This window comes from Oncorhynchus keta, unplaced genomic scaffold, assembly GCF_023373465.1.
Source record: "Oncorhynchus keta strain PuntledgeMale-10-30-2019 unplaced genomic scaffold, Oket_V2 Un_contig_1882_pilon_pilon, whole genome shotgun sequence".
Lineage (NCBI taxonomy): Eukaryota > Metazoa > Chordata > Actinopteri > Salmoniformes > Salmonidae > Oncorhynchus > Oncorhynchus keta.
This window is the reverse complement of record NW_026281129.1, coordinates 45,001-60,193: the sequence shown is the minus strand read 5'-3', so window position 1 is coordinate 60,193 and position 15,193 is coordinate 45,001. Positions and strand designations below refer to the sequence as shown.

General features: G+C 40.1%; 1 long non-coding RNA gene across 20 annotated transcripts; it reads left to right on the top strand.

Annotated features, from left to right (window-relative positions):
- Positions 1-1,187: 1,187 nt before the first annotated feature.
- LOC127920290 (uncharacterized) lies at positions 1,188-10,534 on the top strand. Of its 20 annotated transcripts, none has more exons than XR_008105697.1 (8): positions 4,210-4,602; positions 5,368-5,410; positions 5,450-5,625; positions 5,901-6,199; positions 6,338-6,403; positions 8,381-8,448; positions 9,314-9,363; positions 10,067-10,534. It is a non-coding gene; the product is annotated as an uncharacterized LOC127920290 (long non-coding RNA). The 20 variants fall into 20 exon arrangements; XR_008105696.1 differs by having other exon boundaries at positions 5,901-6,222; positions 6,382-6,403; XR_008105695.1 differs by having other exon boundaries at positions 5,901-6,314; positions 6,382-6,403.
- Positions 10,535-15,193: the final 4,659 nt, after the last annotated feature.

Below are 15,193 nucleotides of genomic sequence, written 5' to 3'. Positions count from 1 at the left end.
AGGTAGAGAGAGAGAAATATGTAGAGAGAGAAAGGGGGAAATAGGTAGAAATAGGTAGAGAGAGAGAGGGAAAATAGGTAGAGAGAGAGAAATAGGTAGAAAAGAAATAGGTAGAGAGAAAGAGAAATAGGTAGAGAGAGAGAGGGAAAATAGGTAGAGAGAGAGAGGGAAAATAGGTAGAGAGAGAGAAATAGGTAGAGAGAGAGAAATATGTAGAGAGAGAAAATATGGGGGAAATAGGTAGAGAGAGAAAGGGAAAAAGAGGTAGAGAGAGAGGGAAAAATAGGTAGAAAATAGGTAGAGAGAGAGAAATATGTAGAGAGAGAGAAATATGTAGAGAGAGAAAGAGGAAAATAGGTAGAGAGAGAGAGGGAAAAAATAGGGTAGAGAGAGAGAGGGAAAATAGGTAGAGAGAGAGAAATATGTAGAGAGAGAGAAATATGTAGAGAGAGAGAAATATGTAGAGAGAGAGAAATATGTAGAGAGAGGGTAGGTAGAGAGAGAGAGGGAAAATAGGTAGAGAGAGAGAAATAGGTAGAGAGAGAGAAATATGTAGAGAGAGAAAGAGGGAAATAGGTAGAGAGAGAGAGGAAAATAGGTAGAGAGAGAGAGGAAAATAGGTAGAGAGAGAGAGAGGGAAAATAGGTAGAGAGAGAGAGGAAAATAGGGTAGAGAGGGAAAATAGGTAGAGAGAGAGAGGGAAAATAGGTAGAGAGAGAGAGGGAAAATAGGTAGAGAGAGAGAAAGGGGGAAATATGTAGAGAGAGAAAGGGGGAAAATAGGTAGAGAGAGAAAGAGGGAAAATAGGTAGAGAGAGAGAAATAGGTAGAGAGAGAAAATAGGTAGAGAGAGAGAGGGAAAAATGGTAGAGAGAGAGAGGGAAAATAGGTAGAGAGAGAAATATGTAGAGCGAGAAAGAGGGAAAATAGGTAGAGAAACAGGGTAGAGAGAGAGAGGGAAAATAGGTAGAGAGAGAGAGGGAAAATAGGTAGAGAGAGAAAGATGTAAAGAGAGAGGGAAAATAGGTAGAGAGAGAGAGGGAAAATAGGTAGAGAGAGAGAGGGAAAATAGGTAGAGAGAGAAAGAGGGGAAATAGGTAGAGAGAGAGGGAAAATAGGTAGAGAGACAGAGGGAAAAATAGGCAGAGAGAGAGAGGGAAAATAGGCAGAGACAGAGAGGAAAATAGGTAGAGAGAGAGAGGGAAAATAGGTAGAGAGAGAGAGGGAAATAGGTAGAGAGAGAGGGAAAATAGGGTAGAGAGAGAGAGGGAAATAGATAGAGAGAGAGGGAAAATAGGTAGAGAGAGAGAGGGAAAATAGGTAGAGAGAGAGAGGAAAATAGGTAGAGAGAGAGAGGGAAAATAGGTAGAGAGAGAGAAAAGGGGGAAAATATGTAGAGAGAGAAAGGGGGAAAATAGGTAGAGAGAGAGAGGAAAATAGGTAGAGAGAGAGAAATAGGTAGAGAGAGAAAGGGGGAAAATCGGTAGAGAGAAAGAGGGAAAATAGGTAGAGAGAGAAAGAGGGAAATAGGTAGAGAGAGAGGGAAAATAGGTAGAGAGAGAGAGGGAAAATAGGTAGAGAGGGAAAATAGGTAGAGAGAAAGAGGGAAAATAGGTAGAGAGAAAATATGTAGAGAGAAAGAGGAAAATAGGGGTAGAGAGAGAAATATGTAGAGAGAAAGAGGGAAAATAGGTAGAGAGATGGAAAATAGGTAGAGAGAGAGAAATATGTAGAGAGAGAAAGAGGGAAAATAGGTAGAGAGAGAGAGGGAAAATAGGTAGAGAAAGAGGGAAAATAGGTAGAGAGAGAAATATGTAGAGAGAAAAGAGGGAAAATATGTAGAGAGAGAAAGAGGGAAAATAGGTAGAGAGAGGGAAAATAGGTAGAGAGAGAGAGGAAAATAGGTAGAGAGAGAGAAAGGGGGAAATATGTAGAGAGAGGGGGGGAAAATAGGGTAGAGAGAGAAAGAGGGAAAAAAATAGGTAGAGAGAGAGAAATAGGTAGAGAGAGAGAGGAAAATAGGTAGAGAGAGAGAGGGAAAATAGGTAGAGAGGAGAGAGGGAAAATAGGTAGAGAGAGAAATATGTAGAGCGAGAAAGAGGGAAAATAGGTAGAAATATGTAGAGAGAGAGAGGAAAATTGTAGAGAGAGAAATGGGGAAAATAGGTAGAGAGAGAGGGAAAATAGGTAGAGAGAGAGAGGGAAAATAGGTAGAGAGAGAGAGGGAAAATAGGTAGAGAGAGAAAGAGGGGAAAATAGGTAGAGAGAGAGGGAAAATAGGTAGAGAGACAGAGGGAAAATAGGCAGAGAGAGAGAGGGAAAATAGGTAGAGAGACAGAGGGAAAATAGGTAGAGAGAGAGAAATAGGTAGAGAGAGAGAGGGAAAATAGGTAGAGAGAGAGAGGAAAATAGGTAGAGAGAGAAATAGAGAGCGAGAAAGAGGGAAAATAGGTAGAGAAATATGTAGAGAGAGAGGGAAAATATGTAGAGAGAGAAATGGGGAAAATAGGTAGAGAGAGGGGGAAAATAGGTAGAGAGAGAGGGGAAAATAGGTAGAGAGAGAGGGAAAATAGGTAGAGAGAGGAAAGAGGGGAAATAGGGTAGAGAGAGAGGAAAAATAGGTAGAGAGACAGAGGGAAAATAGGCAGAGAGAGAAAGAGGAAAATAGGTAGAGAGAGAGAGGAAAATAGGTAGAGAGAGAGAGGGAAATAGGTAGAGAGAGAGGAAAATAGGTAGAGAGAGAGAGGGAAATAGATCGAGAGAGAGGGAAAATAGGTAGAGAGAGAGGGGGAAAAATAGGTAGAGAGAGAGAGGGAAAATAGGTAGAGAGAGAGAGGGAAAATAGGTAGAGAGAGAGAGGGAAAATAGGTAGAGAGAGAAAAGGGGGAAAATATGTAGAGAGAGAAAGGGGGAAAATAGGTAGAGAGAGAAAGAGGGAAAATAGGTAGAGAGAGAGAAATAGGTAGAGAGAGAAAGGGGAAAATCGGTAGAGAGAAAGAGGGAAAATAGGTAGAGAGAGAAAGAGGGAAATAGGTAGAGAGCGAGAGGGGAAAATAGGTAGAGAGAGAGAGGAAAATAGGTAGAGAGAGAGGAAAATAGGTAGAGAGAAAGAGGGAAAATAGGTAGAGAGAAAATATGAGAGGAGAAAGAGGGAAAATAGGTAGAGAGAGAAATATGTAGAGAGAAAGAGGAAAATAGGTAGAGAGATGGAAAATAGGTAGAGAGAGAGAAATATGTAGAGAGAGAAAGAGGGAAAATAGGGTAGAGAGAGAGAGGAAAATAGGTAGAGAAAGAGGAAAATAGGTAGAGAGAGAGAAATATGTAGAGAGAGAAAGAGGGAAAATATGTAGAGAGAGAAAGAGGGAAAATAGGTAGAGAGGTAGAGAGAAAATATGTAGAGAGAGAAAGAGGGAAAATAGGTAGAGAGAGAAAGTAGAGAGAAAGAGGGGAAAAATAGGTAGAGAGAAAGAGGGAAAATAGGTAGAGAGAAAGAGGGAAAATAGGTAGAGAGAAAGAGGGAAAATAGGTAGAGAGAAAGAGGGAAAAATAGGTAGAGAGAGAGGGAAAATAGGTAGAGACAGAGAAATAGGCAGAGAGAGAGAGAAATAGGTAGAGAGAGAGAAATATGTAGAGAGAGAGAAATATGTAGAGAGAGAGAAATATGTAGAGAGAGAGAAATATGTAGAGAGAGAAAGGGGAAATAGGTAGAGAGAGGGGAAAATAGGTAGAGAGAGAGGGGAAAATAGGTAGAGAGAGAGAAATAGGTAGAGAGAGAGAAATATGTAGAGAGAGAAAGAGGGAAATAGGTAGAGAGAGAGAGGGAAAATAGGTAGAGAGAGAGAGGGAAAATAGGTAGAGAGAGAGAAATAGGTAGAGAGAGAAAATGTAGAGAGAGAGAAATATGTAGAGAGAGAAATATGTAGAGAGAGAAAGGGGGAAATAGGTAGAGAGAGAGGGAAAATAGGTAGAGAGAGAGAGGGAAAAATAGGTAGAGAGAGAGAAATATGTAGAGAGAGAGAAATATGTAGAGAGAGAAAGAGGAAAATAGGTAGAGAGAGAGAGGAAAATAGGTAGAGAGAGAGAGGGAAAATAGGTAGAGAGAGAGAAATATGTAGAGAGAGAGAAATATGTAGAGAGAGAGAAAATGTAGAGAGAGAAAATGTAGAGAGAGGGAAAATAGGTAGAGAGAGAGAGAAAATAGGTAGAGAGAGAGAAATAGGGTAGAGAGAGAGAAAAATGTAGAGAGAGAAAGGGGGAAAATATGTAGAAAGGGGGAAAATAGGTAGAGAGAAAGAGGGAAAATAGGTAGAGAGAGAGAGGGAAAATAGGCAGAGAGAGAGAAATAGGTAGAGAGAGAGAAATAGGTAGAGAGAGAGAAATAGGTAGAGAGGGAAATAGGTAGAGAGAGAGAGGGAAAATAGGTAGAGAGAGAGGGGGAAAATAGGTAGAGAGAGAAAGAGGGAAAATCGGTAGAGAGAGAAAGAGGGAAAATAGGTAGAGAGAGAGAGGGAAAATAGGTAGAGAGAGAGAAATATGTAGAGCGAGAGAGAGGGAAAATAGGTAGAGAGAGAGAAATATGTAGAGCGAGAAAGAGGGAAAATAGGTAGAGAAATATGTAGAGAGAGAGGGAAAATAGGTAGAGAGAGAGGGAAAATAGGTAGAGAGAGAGAGGGAAAATAGGTAGAGAGAGAGAGGGAAAATAGGTAGAGAGAGAGGGGAAAATAGGTAGAGAGAGAAAGAGGGAAAAGAGGTAGAGAGAGAGGGAAAATAGGTAGAGAGAGAGAGGGAAAATAGGTAGAGAGAGAGAGGGAAAATAGGTAGAGAGAGAGGGAAAATAGGTAGAGAGAGAAAGAGGGAAAATAGGTAGAGAGAGAGAGGGAAATAGGTAGAGAGAGAGGGAAAATAGGTAGAGAGAGAGAGGGAAATAGGTAGAGAGAGAGGGAAAATAGGTAGAGAGAGAGAGGGAAAATAGGTAGAGAGAGAGGGAAAATGGGTAGAGAGAGAGGGGAAAAAATAGGTAGAGAGAGAGAAAGGGGAAAATATGTAGAGAGAGAAAGGGGGGAAAATAGGTAGAGAGAGAGAGGGAAAAATAGGTAGAGAGAGAGAAATAGGTAGAGAGAGAAAGGGGGAAAATCGGTAGAGAGAAAGAGGGAAAATAGGTAGAGAGAGAAAGAGGGAAATAGGTAGAGAGCGAGAGGGAAAATAGGTAGAGAGAGAGGGGAAAATAGGTAGAGAGGGAAAATAGGTAGAGAGAAAGAGGGAAAATAGGTAGAGAGAAAATATGTAGAGAGAGAAAGAGGGAAAATAGGTAGAGAGAGAAATATGTAGAGAGAGAAAGAGGGAAAATAGGTAGAGAGAGGGAAAATAGGTAGAGAGAGAGAAATATGTAGAGCGAGAAAGAGGGAAAATAGGTAGAGAGAGAGAAATATGTAGAGAAAGAGGGAAAATAGGTAGAGAGAGAAATATGTAGAGAGAGAGAGAAAATATGTAGAGAGAGAAAGAGGGAAATAGGTAGAGAGAGAGAGGGAAAATAGGTAGAGAGAGAGAGGGAAAATAGGTAGAGAGAGAGAAAGGGGGAAAATAGGTAGAGAGAGAGGGAAAATAGGTAGAGAGAGAGGGAAAATAGGTAGAGAGAGAAAGAGGGAAATAGGTAGAGAGAGAGGGAAAATAGGTAGAGAGAGAGAGGGAAAATAGGTAGAGAGAGAGAGGGAAAATAGGTAGAGAGAGAAATATGTAGAGCCGAGAAAGAGGGAAAATAGGTAGAGAAATATGTAGAGAGAGAGAGGAAAATATGTAGAGAGAGAAATGGGGAAAATAGGTAGAGAGAGAGGGAAAATAGGTAGAGAGAGAAAGGGAAAATAGGTAGAGAGAGAGAGGGAAAATAGGTAGAGAGAGAAATAGGTAGAGAGAGAGGGAAAATAGGTAGAGAGAGAGAGGGAAAATAGGTAGAGAGAGAGAAATATGTAGAGCGAGAAAGAGGGAAAATAGGTAGAGAGAGAAATATGTAGAGAGAGAGAGGGAAATAGGTAGAGAGAGAGAGGGAAAATAGGTAGAGAGAGAGAAATATGTAGAGCGAGAAAGAGGGAAAATAGGTAGAGAGAGAAATATGTAGAGAGAGAGAGGGAAAATATGTAGAGAGAGAAAGAGGGAAAATAGGTAGAGAGAGAGGGAAAATAGGTAGAGAGAGAGAGGGAAAATAGGTAGAGAGAGAGAGGGAAAATAGGTAGAGAGAGAAAGAGGGAAAATAGGTAGAGAGAGAGGGAAAATAGGTAGAGAGAGAGAGGGAAAATAGGTAGAGAGAGAGAGGGAAAATAGGTAGAGAGACAGAGGGAAAATAGGTAGAGAGAGAGGGAAAATAGGTAGAGAGAGAGAGGGAAAATAGGTAGAGAGAGAGAGGGAAATAGGTAGAGAGAGAGGAAAATAGGTAGAGAGAGAGAGGGAAATAGATAGAGAGAGAGGGAAAATAGGTAGAGAGAGAGGGAAAATAGGTAGAGAGAGAGAGGGAAAATAGGTAGAGAGAGAGGAAAATAGGTAGAGAGAGAGAGGGAAAATAGGTAGAGAGAGAGAAAGGGGGAAAATAGGTAGAGAGAGAGGGAAAATAGGTAGAGAGAGAAAGAGGGAAAATAGGTAGAGAGAGAGAAAATAGGTAGAGAGAGAAAGGGGGAAAATCAGAGAGAAAGAGGGAAAATAGGTAGAGAGAGAAAGAGGGAAATAGGTAGAGAGCGAGAGGGAAAATAGGTAGAGAGAGAGAGGAAAATAGGTAGAGAGAGAGGAAAATAGGTAGAGAGAAAGAGGGAAAATAGGTAGAGAGAAAATATGTAGAGAGAGAAAGAGGGAAAATAGGTAGAGAGAGAAATATGTAGAGAGAAAGAGGGAAAATAGGTAGAGAGATGGAAAATAGGTAGAGAGAGAGAAATATGTAGAGAGAGAAAGAGGGAAAATAGGTAGAGAGAGAGAGGGAAAATAGGTAGAGAAAGAGGGAAAATAGGTAGAGAGAGAAATATGTAGAGAGAGAAAGAGGGAAAATATGTAGAGAGAGAAAGAGGGAAAATAGGTAGAGAGGTAGAGAGAAAATATGTAGAGAGAGAAAGAGGGAAAATAGGTAGAGAGAGAAATATGTAGAGAGAAAGAGGGAAAATAGGTAGAGAGATGGAAAATAGGTAGAGAGAGAAATATGAGAGAGAAAGAGGGAAAATAGGTAGAGAGAGAGAGGGAAAATAGGTAGAGAGAGGAGGGAAAATAGGTAGAGAAAGAGGGAAAATAGGTAGAGAGAGAAATATGTAGAGAGAGAAAGAGGGAAAATAGGTAGAGAGGTAGAGAGAAAATATGTAGAGAGAGAAAGAGGGAAAATAGGTAGAGAGAGAAATATGTAGAGAGAGAAAGAGGGAAAATAGGTAGAGAGATAGAGGGAAAATAGGTAGAGAGAGAGGGAAAATATGTAGAGAGAGAAAGAGGGAAAATAGGTAGAGAGAGAGAGGGAAAATAGGTAGAGAGAGAGGGAAAATAGGTAGAGAGAGAAATATGTAGAGAGAGAAAGAGGGAAAATATGTAGAGAGAGAAAGAGGGAAAATATGTAGAGAGAGAAAGAGGGAAAAAGGTAGAGAGAGAGAGGGAAATAGGTAGAGAGAGAGAGGGAAAATAGGTAGAGAGAGAGGAAGTAGGTAGAGAGAGGGAAAATAGGGTAGAGAGAGAGAGGGAAAATAGGTAGAGAGAGAAAGAGGGAAAATAGGTAGAGAGAGAGAGGGAAACAGGCAGAGAGAGAGAGGGAAATAGGTAGAGAGAGAGGGAAAAATAGGTAGAGAGAAATATGTTGAGAGAGAGGAAAATAGGTAGAGAGAGAAAGAGGAAAATAGGTAGAGAGAAAATATGTAGAGAGAGAAAGAGGGAAAATAGGTAGAGAGAGAAATATGTAGAGAGAAAGAGGGAAAATAGGTAGAGAGAGGGAAAATAGGTAGAGAGAGAGAGGGAAATATGGTAGAGAGAAAGAACTATGTAGAGAAGAGAGGGAAAATAGGGTAGAGAGAAATATGTAGAGAGAAAGAGGGAAAATAGGTAGAGAGAGGAAAATAGGTAGAGAGAGAGGGAAATGGGTAGAGAGAAAGAACTATGTAGAGAGAGAAAGAGGGAAAATAGGTAGAGAGAGGGAAAATAGGTAGAGAGAGAGGGAAAATAGGTAGAGAGAAGGGAAATGGGTAGAGAGAGAAATATGTAGAGAGAAAGAGGGAAAATAGGTAGAGAGAGGGAAAAATAGGTAGAGAGAGAGGGAAAAAGGTATGTAGAGAGAGAAAGAGGGAAAATCGGTAGAGAGAGAGGGAAAATAGGTAGAGAGAAATATGTAGAGAGAGAAAGAGGGAAAATAGGTAGAGAGAGAGGGAAAATAGGTAGAGAGAGAGAAATATGTAGAGAGAGAAAGAGGGAAAATATGTAGAGAGAGAAAGAGGGAAAATATGTAGAGAGAGAAAGAGGGAAAATAGGTAGAGAGAGAGAGGGAAAATAGGTAGAGAGAGAAAGAGGGAAAATAGGTAGAGAGAGAGAAATAGGTAGAGAGAGAGGAGAAATAGGTAGAGAGAGGGAAAATAGGTAGAGAGAGAGGGAAAATAGGTAGAGAGAGAGAAGAGGGAAAATATGTAGAGAGAGAAAGAGGGAAAATAGGTAGAGAGAGAAAGAGGGAAAATAGGTAGAGAGAGAAGAGAGGGAAAATAGGTAGAGTGAAATATGTAGAGAGAGAAAGAGGGAAAATAGGTAGAGAGAAGAAATATGTAGAGAGAGAAAGAGGAAAATATGTAGAGAGAGAAAGAGGAAAATAGGTAGAGAGAGAAAATATGTAGAGAGAAAGGGGAAATAGGTAGAGAGAGAAAGAGGGAAAATAGGTAGAGAGAGAGAGGGAAAATAGGTAGAGAGAAAGAGGGAAAATAGGTAGAGAGAAAGAGGGAAAATAGGTAGAGAGAGAGGGGAAAATAGGTAGAGAGAGAGAGGGAAAATAGGTAGAGAAAGAGGGAAAATAGGTAGAGAGAGAAATATGTAGAGAGAGAAAGAGGGAAAATAGGTAGAGAGAGAAAGAGGGAAAATAGGTAGAGAGAGAGAAAATAGGTAGAGAGAGGGAAATAGGTAGAGAGAGAGGGAAAATAGGTAGAGAGAGAGAGGGAAAATCGGTAGAGAGAGGGGAAAATAGGTAGAGAGAAATATGTTGAGAGAGAGGAAAATAGGTAGAGAGAGAAAGAGGGAAAATAGGTAGAGAGAAAGAGGGAAAACAGGTAGAGAGGGAAAATAGGTAGAGAGAGAGGAAAATGGGTAGAGAGAAAGAGAGAAAATAGGTAGAGAGAGAAAGAGGGAAAATATGTAGAGAGAGAAAGAGGGAAAATAGGTAGAGAGAAAGAGGGAAAATAGGTAGAGAGAGAAAGAGGGAAAATAGGTAGAGAGAGAGAGGAAAATAGGTAGAGAGAAATATGTAGAGAGAGAAAGAGGGAAAAATAGGTAGAGAGAGAGAAATATGTAGAGAGAGAAAGAGGAAAATATGTAGAGAGAGAAAGAGGGAAAATAGGTAGAGAGAGAAAGTGGGAAAATAGGTAGAGAGAGAGGGAAAATAGGTAGAGAGAGAAAATAGGTAGAGAGAGAAATATGTAGAGAGAGAAAGAGGAAATAGGTAGAGAGAGAGGGAAAATAGGTACAGAGAGAGAGGGAAAATAGGTACAGAGAGAGAGGGAAAATAGGTACAGAGAGAGAGGGAAAATAGGTAGAGAGAGAGGGAAAATAGGTAGAGAGAGAAAGAGGGAAAATAGGTAGAGAGAAAATATGTAGCGAGAGAGAGGGAAAATAGGTAGAGAGAGAAAGAGGGAAAATAGGTAGAGAGAGAGGGAAAATAGGTAGAGAGAGAAATAGGTAAAGAGAAAGAGGGAAAATAGGTAGAGAGAGAGAAAAATAGGTAGAGAGAGAGGGGGAAAATAGGTAGAGAGAAATATGTTGAGAGAGAGGGAAAATAGGTAGAGAGAGAAAGAGGGAAAATAGGTAGAGAGAAATATGTTGAGAGAAAAGAGGGAAAATAGGTAGAGAGAGAAAGAGGAAAATAGGTAGAGAGAGAGAGGGAAAATAGGTAGAGAGAGAGAGGGAAAATAGGTAGAGAGAGAAATATGTAAAGAGAGAGGGGAAATAGGTAGAGAGAGAGAGGGAAAATAGGGGGAGAGAGAGAGGGAAAATAGGTAGAGAGAGAAAGAGAGAAAATAGGTAGAGAGAGAAATATGTAGAGCGAGAGAGGGAAAATAGGTAGAGAGAGAAATATGTAGAGAGAGAAAGAGGGAAAATAGGTAGAGAGAGAAATATGTAGAGCGAGAGAGGGAAAATAGGTAGAGAGAGAAATATGTAGAGCGAGAAAGAGGGAAAATAGGTAGAGAGAGAGAAATATGTAGAGAGGGAGAGGGAAAATAGGTAGAGAGGAATATGTAGAGAGAGAAAGAAGGGAAATAGGTAGAGAGAGAAATAGGTAGAGAGAGAAATATGTAGAGAGAGAAAGAGGGAAAATAGGTAGAGAGGGAAAATAGGGAGAGAGAGAGGGAAAATAGGGAGAGAGAGAGAGGGAAAATAGGGAGAGAGAGAGGGGAAATAGGGAGTGAGAGGGAAAATAGGGAGTGAGAGGGAAAATAGGGAGAGAGAGGGAAAATAGGGAGAGAGAAAGAGAAAATAGGTGGGAATCAGCCACAACACGTTAACTTGTCTATATACAGGCTATATGGAGTCCTTATCACTGTGAATCAGCCAAAACCAGTTAACTTGTCTATATACTGGCTATATGGAGTCCTTATCACTGAATCAGCCACAACCAGTTAACTTGTCTATATACTGGCTACAGTGCCTTGCGAAAGTATTCGGCCCCCTTGAACTTTGCGACCTTTGCCACGTTTCAGGCTTCAAACATAAAGATATAAAACTGTATTTTTTGTAAAGAATCAACAACAAGTGGGACACAATCATGAAGTGGAACGACATTTATTGGATATTTCAAACTTTTTTAACAAATCAAAAACTGAAAAATTGGGCGTGCAAAATTATTCAGCCCCTTTACTTTCAGTGGAGCAAACTCTCTCCAGAAGTTCAGTGAGGTTCATACAATCCACCTGTGTGTAATCAAGTCTCCGTATAAATGCACCTGCACTGTGATAGTCTCAGAGGTCCGTTAAAAGCGCAGAGAGCATCATGAAGAACAAGGAACACACCAGGCAGGTCCGAGATACTGTTGTGAAGAAGTTTAAAGCCGGATTTGGATACAAAAAGATTTCCCAAGCTTTAAACATCCCAAGGAGCACTGTGCAAGCGATAATATTGAAATGGAAGGAGTATCAGACCACTGCAAATCTACCAAGACCTGGCCGTCCCTCTAAACTTTCAGCTCATACAAGGAGAAGACTGATCAGAGATGCAGCCAATAGGCCCATGATCACTCTGGATGAACTGCAGAGATCTACAGCTGAGGTGGGATCCATAGGACAACAATCAGTCATATATTGCACAAATCTGGCCTTTATGGAAGAGCGGCAAGAAGAAAGCCATTTCTTAAAGATATCCATAAAAAGTGTAGTTTAAAGTTTGCCACAAGCCACCTGGGAGACACACCAAACATGTGGAAGAAGGTGCTCTGGTCAGATGAAACCAAAATTTAACTTTTTGTCAACAATTGCAAAACGTTATGTTTGGCGTAAAAGCAACACAGCCCATCACCCTGAACACACCATCCCCACTGTCAAACATGGTGGTGGCAGCATTATGGTTTGGGCCTGCTTTTCTTCAGCAGTGACAGGGAAGATGGTTAAAATTGATGGGAAGATGGATGGAGCCAAATACAGGACCATTCTGGAAGAAAACCTGATGGAGTCTGCAAAGACCTGAGACTGGGACAGAGATTTGTCTTCCAACAAGACAATGATCCAAAACATAAAGCAAAATCTACAATGGAATGATTCAAAAATAAACATATCCAGGTGTTAGAATGGCCAAGTCAAAGTCCAGACCTGAATCCAATCGAGAATCTGTGGAAAGAACTGAAAACTGCTGTTCACAAATGCTCTCCATCCAACCTCACTGAGCTCGAGCTGTTTTGCAAGGAGGAATGGGAAAAATGTCAGTCTCTCGATGTACAAAACTGATAGAGACATACCCCAAGCGACTTACAGCTGTAATCGCAGCAAAAGGTGGCGCTACAAAGTATTAACTTAAGGGGCTGAATAATTTTGCACGCCCAATTTTTCAGTTTTGATTTGTTAAAAAGTTTGAAATATCCAATAAATGTCGTTCCACTTCAAGATTGTGTCCCACTTGTTGTTGATTCTTCACAAAAAATACAGTTTTATATCTTTATGTTTGAAGCCTGAAATGTGGCAAAAGGTCGCAAAGTTCAAGGGGGCCGAATACTTTCGCAAGGCACTGTATATAGAGTCCTTATCACTGTGAATCAGCCAAAACCAGTTAACTTGTCTATATACTGGCTATATGGAGTCCTTATCACTGTGAATCAGCCACAACCAGTTAACTTGTCTATATACTGGCCATATGGAGTCCTTATCACTGTGAATCAGCCAAAACCAGTTAACTTGTCTATATACTGGCTATATAGAGTCCTTATCACTGTGAATCAGCCAAAACCAGTTAACTTGTCTATATACTGGCTATATGGAGTCCTTATCACTGTGAATCAGCCACAACCAGTTAACTTGTCTATATACTGGCTATATAGTGTCCTTATCACTGTGAATCAGCCAAAACCAGTTAACTTGTCTATATACTGGCTATATGGAGTCCTTATCACTGTGAATCAGCCACAACCAGTTAACTTGTCTATATACTGGCTATATGGAGTCCTTATCACTGTGAATCAGCCACAACCAGTTAACTTGTCTATATACTGGCTATATGGAGTCCTTATCACTGTGAATCAGCCACAACCAGTTAACTTGTCTATATACTGGCTATATGGAGTCCTTATCACTGTGAATCAGCCACAACCAGTTAACTTGTCTATATACTGGCTATATAGAGTCCTTATCACTGTGAATCAGCCACAACCAGTTAACTTGTCTATATACTGGCTATATAGAGTCCTTATCACTGTGAATCAGCCAAAACCAGTTAACTTGTCTATATACTGGCTATATAGAGTCCTTATCACTGTGAATCAGCCAAAACCAGTTAACTTGTCTATATACTGGCTATATGGAGTCCTTATCACTGTGAATCAGCCACAACCAGTTAACTTGTCTATATACTGGCTATATGGAGTCCTTATCACTGTGAATCAGCCACAACCAGTTAACTTGTCTATATACTGGCTATATAGTGTCCTTATCACTGTGAATCAGCCAAAACCAGTTAACTTGTCTATATACTGGCTATATGGAGTCCTTATCACTGAATCAGCCAAAACCAGTTAACTTGTCTATATACTGGCTATATAGAGTCCTTATCACTGTGAATCAGCCAAAACCAGTTAACTTGTCTATATACTGGCTATATAGAGTCCTTATCACTGTGAATCAGCCAAAACCAGTTAACTTGTCTATATACTGGCTATATAGAGTCCTTATCACTGTGAATCAGCCAAAACCAGTTAACTTGTCTATATACTGGCTATATAGAGTCCTTATCACTGTGAATCAGCCAAAACCAGTTAACTTGTCTATATACTGGTTATATAGAGTCCTTATCACTGTGAATCAGCCAAAACCAGTTAACTTGTCTATATACTGGCTATATAGAGTCCTTATCACTGAATCAGACAAAACTAGTTAACTTGTCTATATACTGGCTATATAGAGTCCTTATCACTGAATCAGCCAAAACCAGTTAACTTGTCTATATACTGGCTATATGGAGTCCTTATCACTGTGAATCAGCCAAAACCAGTTAACTTGTCTATATACTGGCTATATAGAGTCCTTATCACTGTGAATCAGCCAAAACCAGTGAACTTGTCTATATACTGGCTATATGGAGTCCTTATCACTGTGAATCAGCCAAAACCAGTTAACTTGTCTATATACTGGCTATATAGAGTCCTAATCACTGTGAATCAGCCAAAACCAGTTAACTTGTCTATATACTGGCTATATAGAGTCCTTATCACTGTGAATCAGCCAAAACCAGTTAACTTGTCTATATACTGGCTATATGGAGTCCTTATCACTGTGAATCAGCCAGCACCAGTTAACTTGTCTATATACTGGCTATATGGAGTCCTTATCACTGTGAATCAGCCAGCACCAGTTAACTTGTCTATATACTGGCTATATAGAGTCCTTATCACTGTGAATCAGCCAGCACCAGTTAACTTGTCTATATACTGGCTATATAGAGTCCTTATCACTGTGAATCAGCCAGCACCAGTTAACTTGTCTATATACTGGCTATATGGAGTCCTTATCACTGAATCAGCCACAACCAGTTAACTTGTCTATATACTGGCTATATAGAGTCCTTATCACTGTGAATCAGCCAGCACCAGTTAACTTGTCAGGCTATATAGAGTCCTTATCACTGAATCAGCCAGCACCAGTTAACTTGTCTATATACTGGCTATATAGAGTCCTTATCACTGTGAATCAGCCAAAACCAGTTAACTTGTCTATATACTGGCTATATAGAGTCCTTATCACTGTGAATCAGCCAAAACCAGTTAACTTGTCTATATACTGGCTATATAGAGTCCTTATCACTGTGAATCAGCCAGCACCAGTTAACTTGTCTATATACTGGCTATATAGAGTCCTTATCACTGTGAATCAGCCAAAACCAGTTAATTTGTCTATATACTGGCTATATAGAGTCCTTATCACTGTGAATCAGCCAAAACCAGTTAACTTGTCTATATACTGGCTATATAGAGTCCTAATCACTGAATCAGCCAAAACCAGTTAACTTGTCTATATACTGGCTATATGGAGTCCTTATCACTGTGAATCAGCCACAACCAGTTAACTTGTCTATATACTGGCTATATGGAGTCCTTATCACTGTGAATCAGCCACAACCAGTTAACTTGTCTATACTGGCTATATGGAGTCCTTATCACTGTGAATCATCCAAAACCAGTTAACTTGTCTATATACTGGCTATATGGAGTCCTTATCACTGTGAATCAGCCAAAACCAGTTAACTTGTCTATATACTGGCTATATGGAGTCCTTATCCCTGTGAATCAGCCACAACCAGTT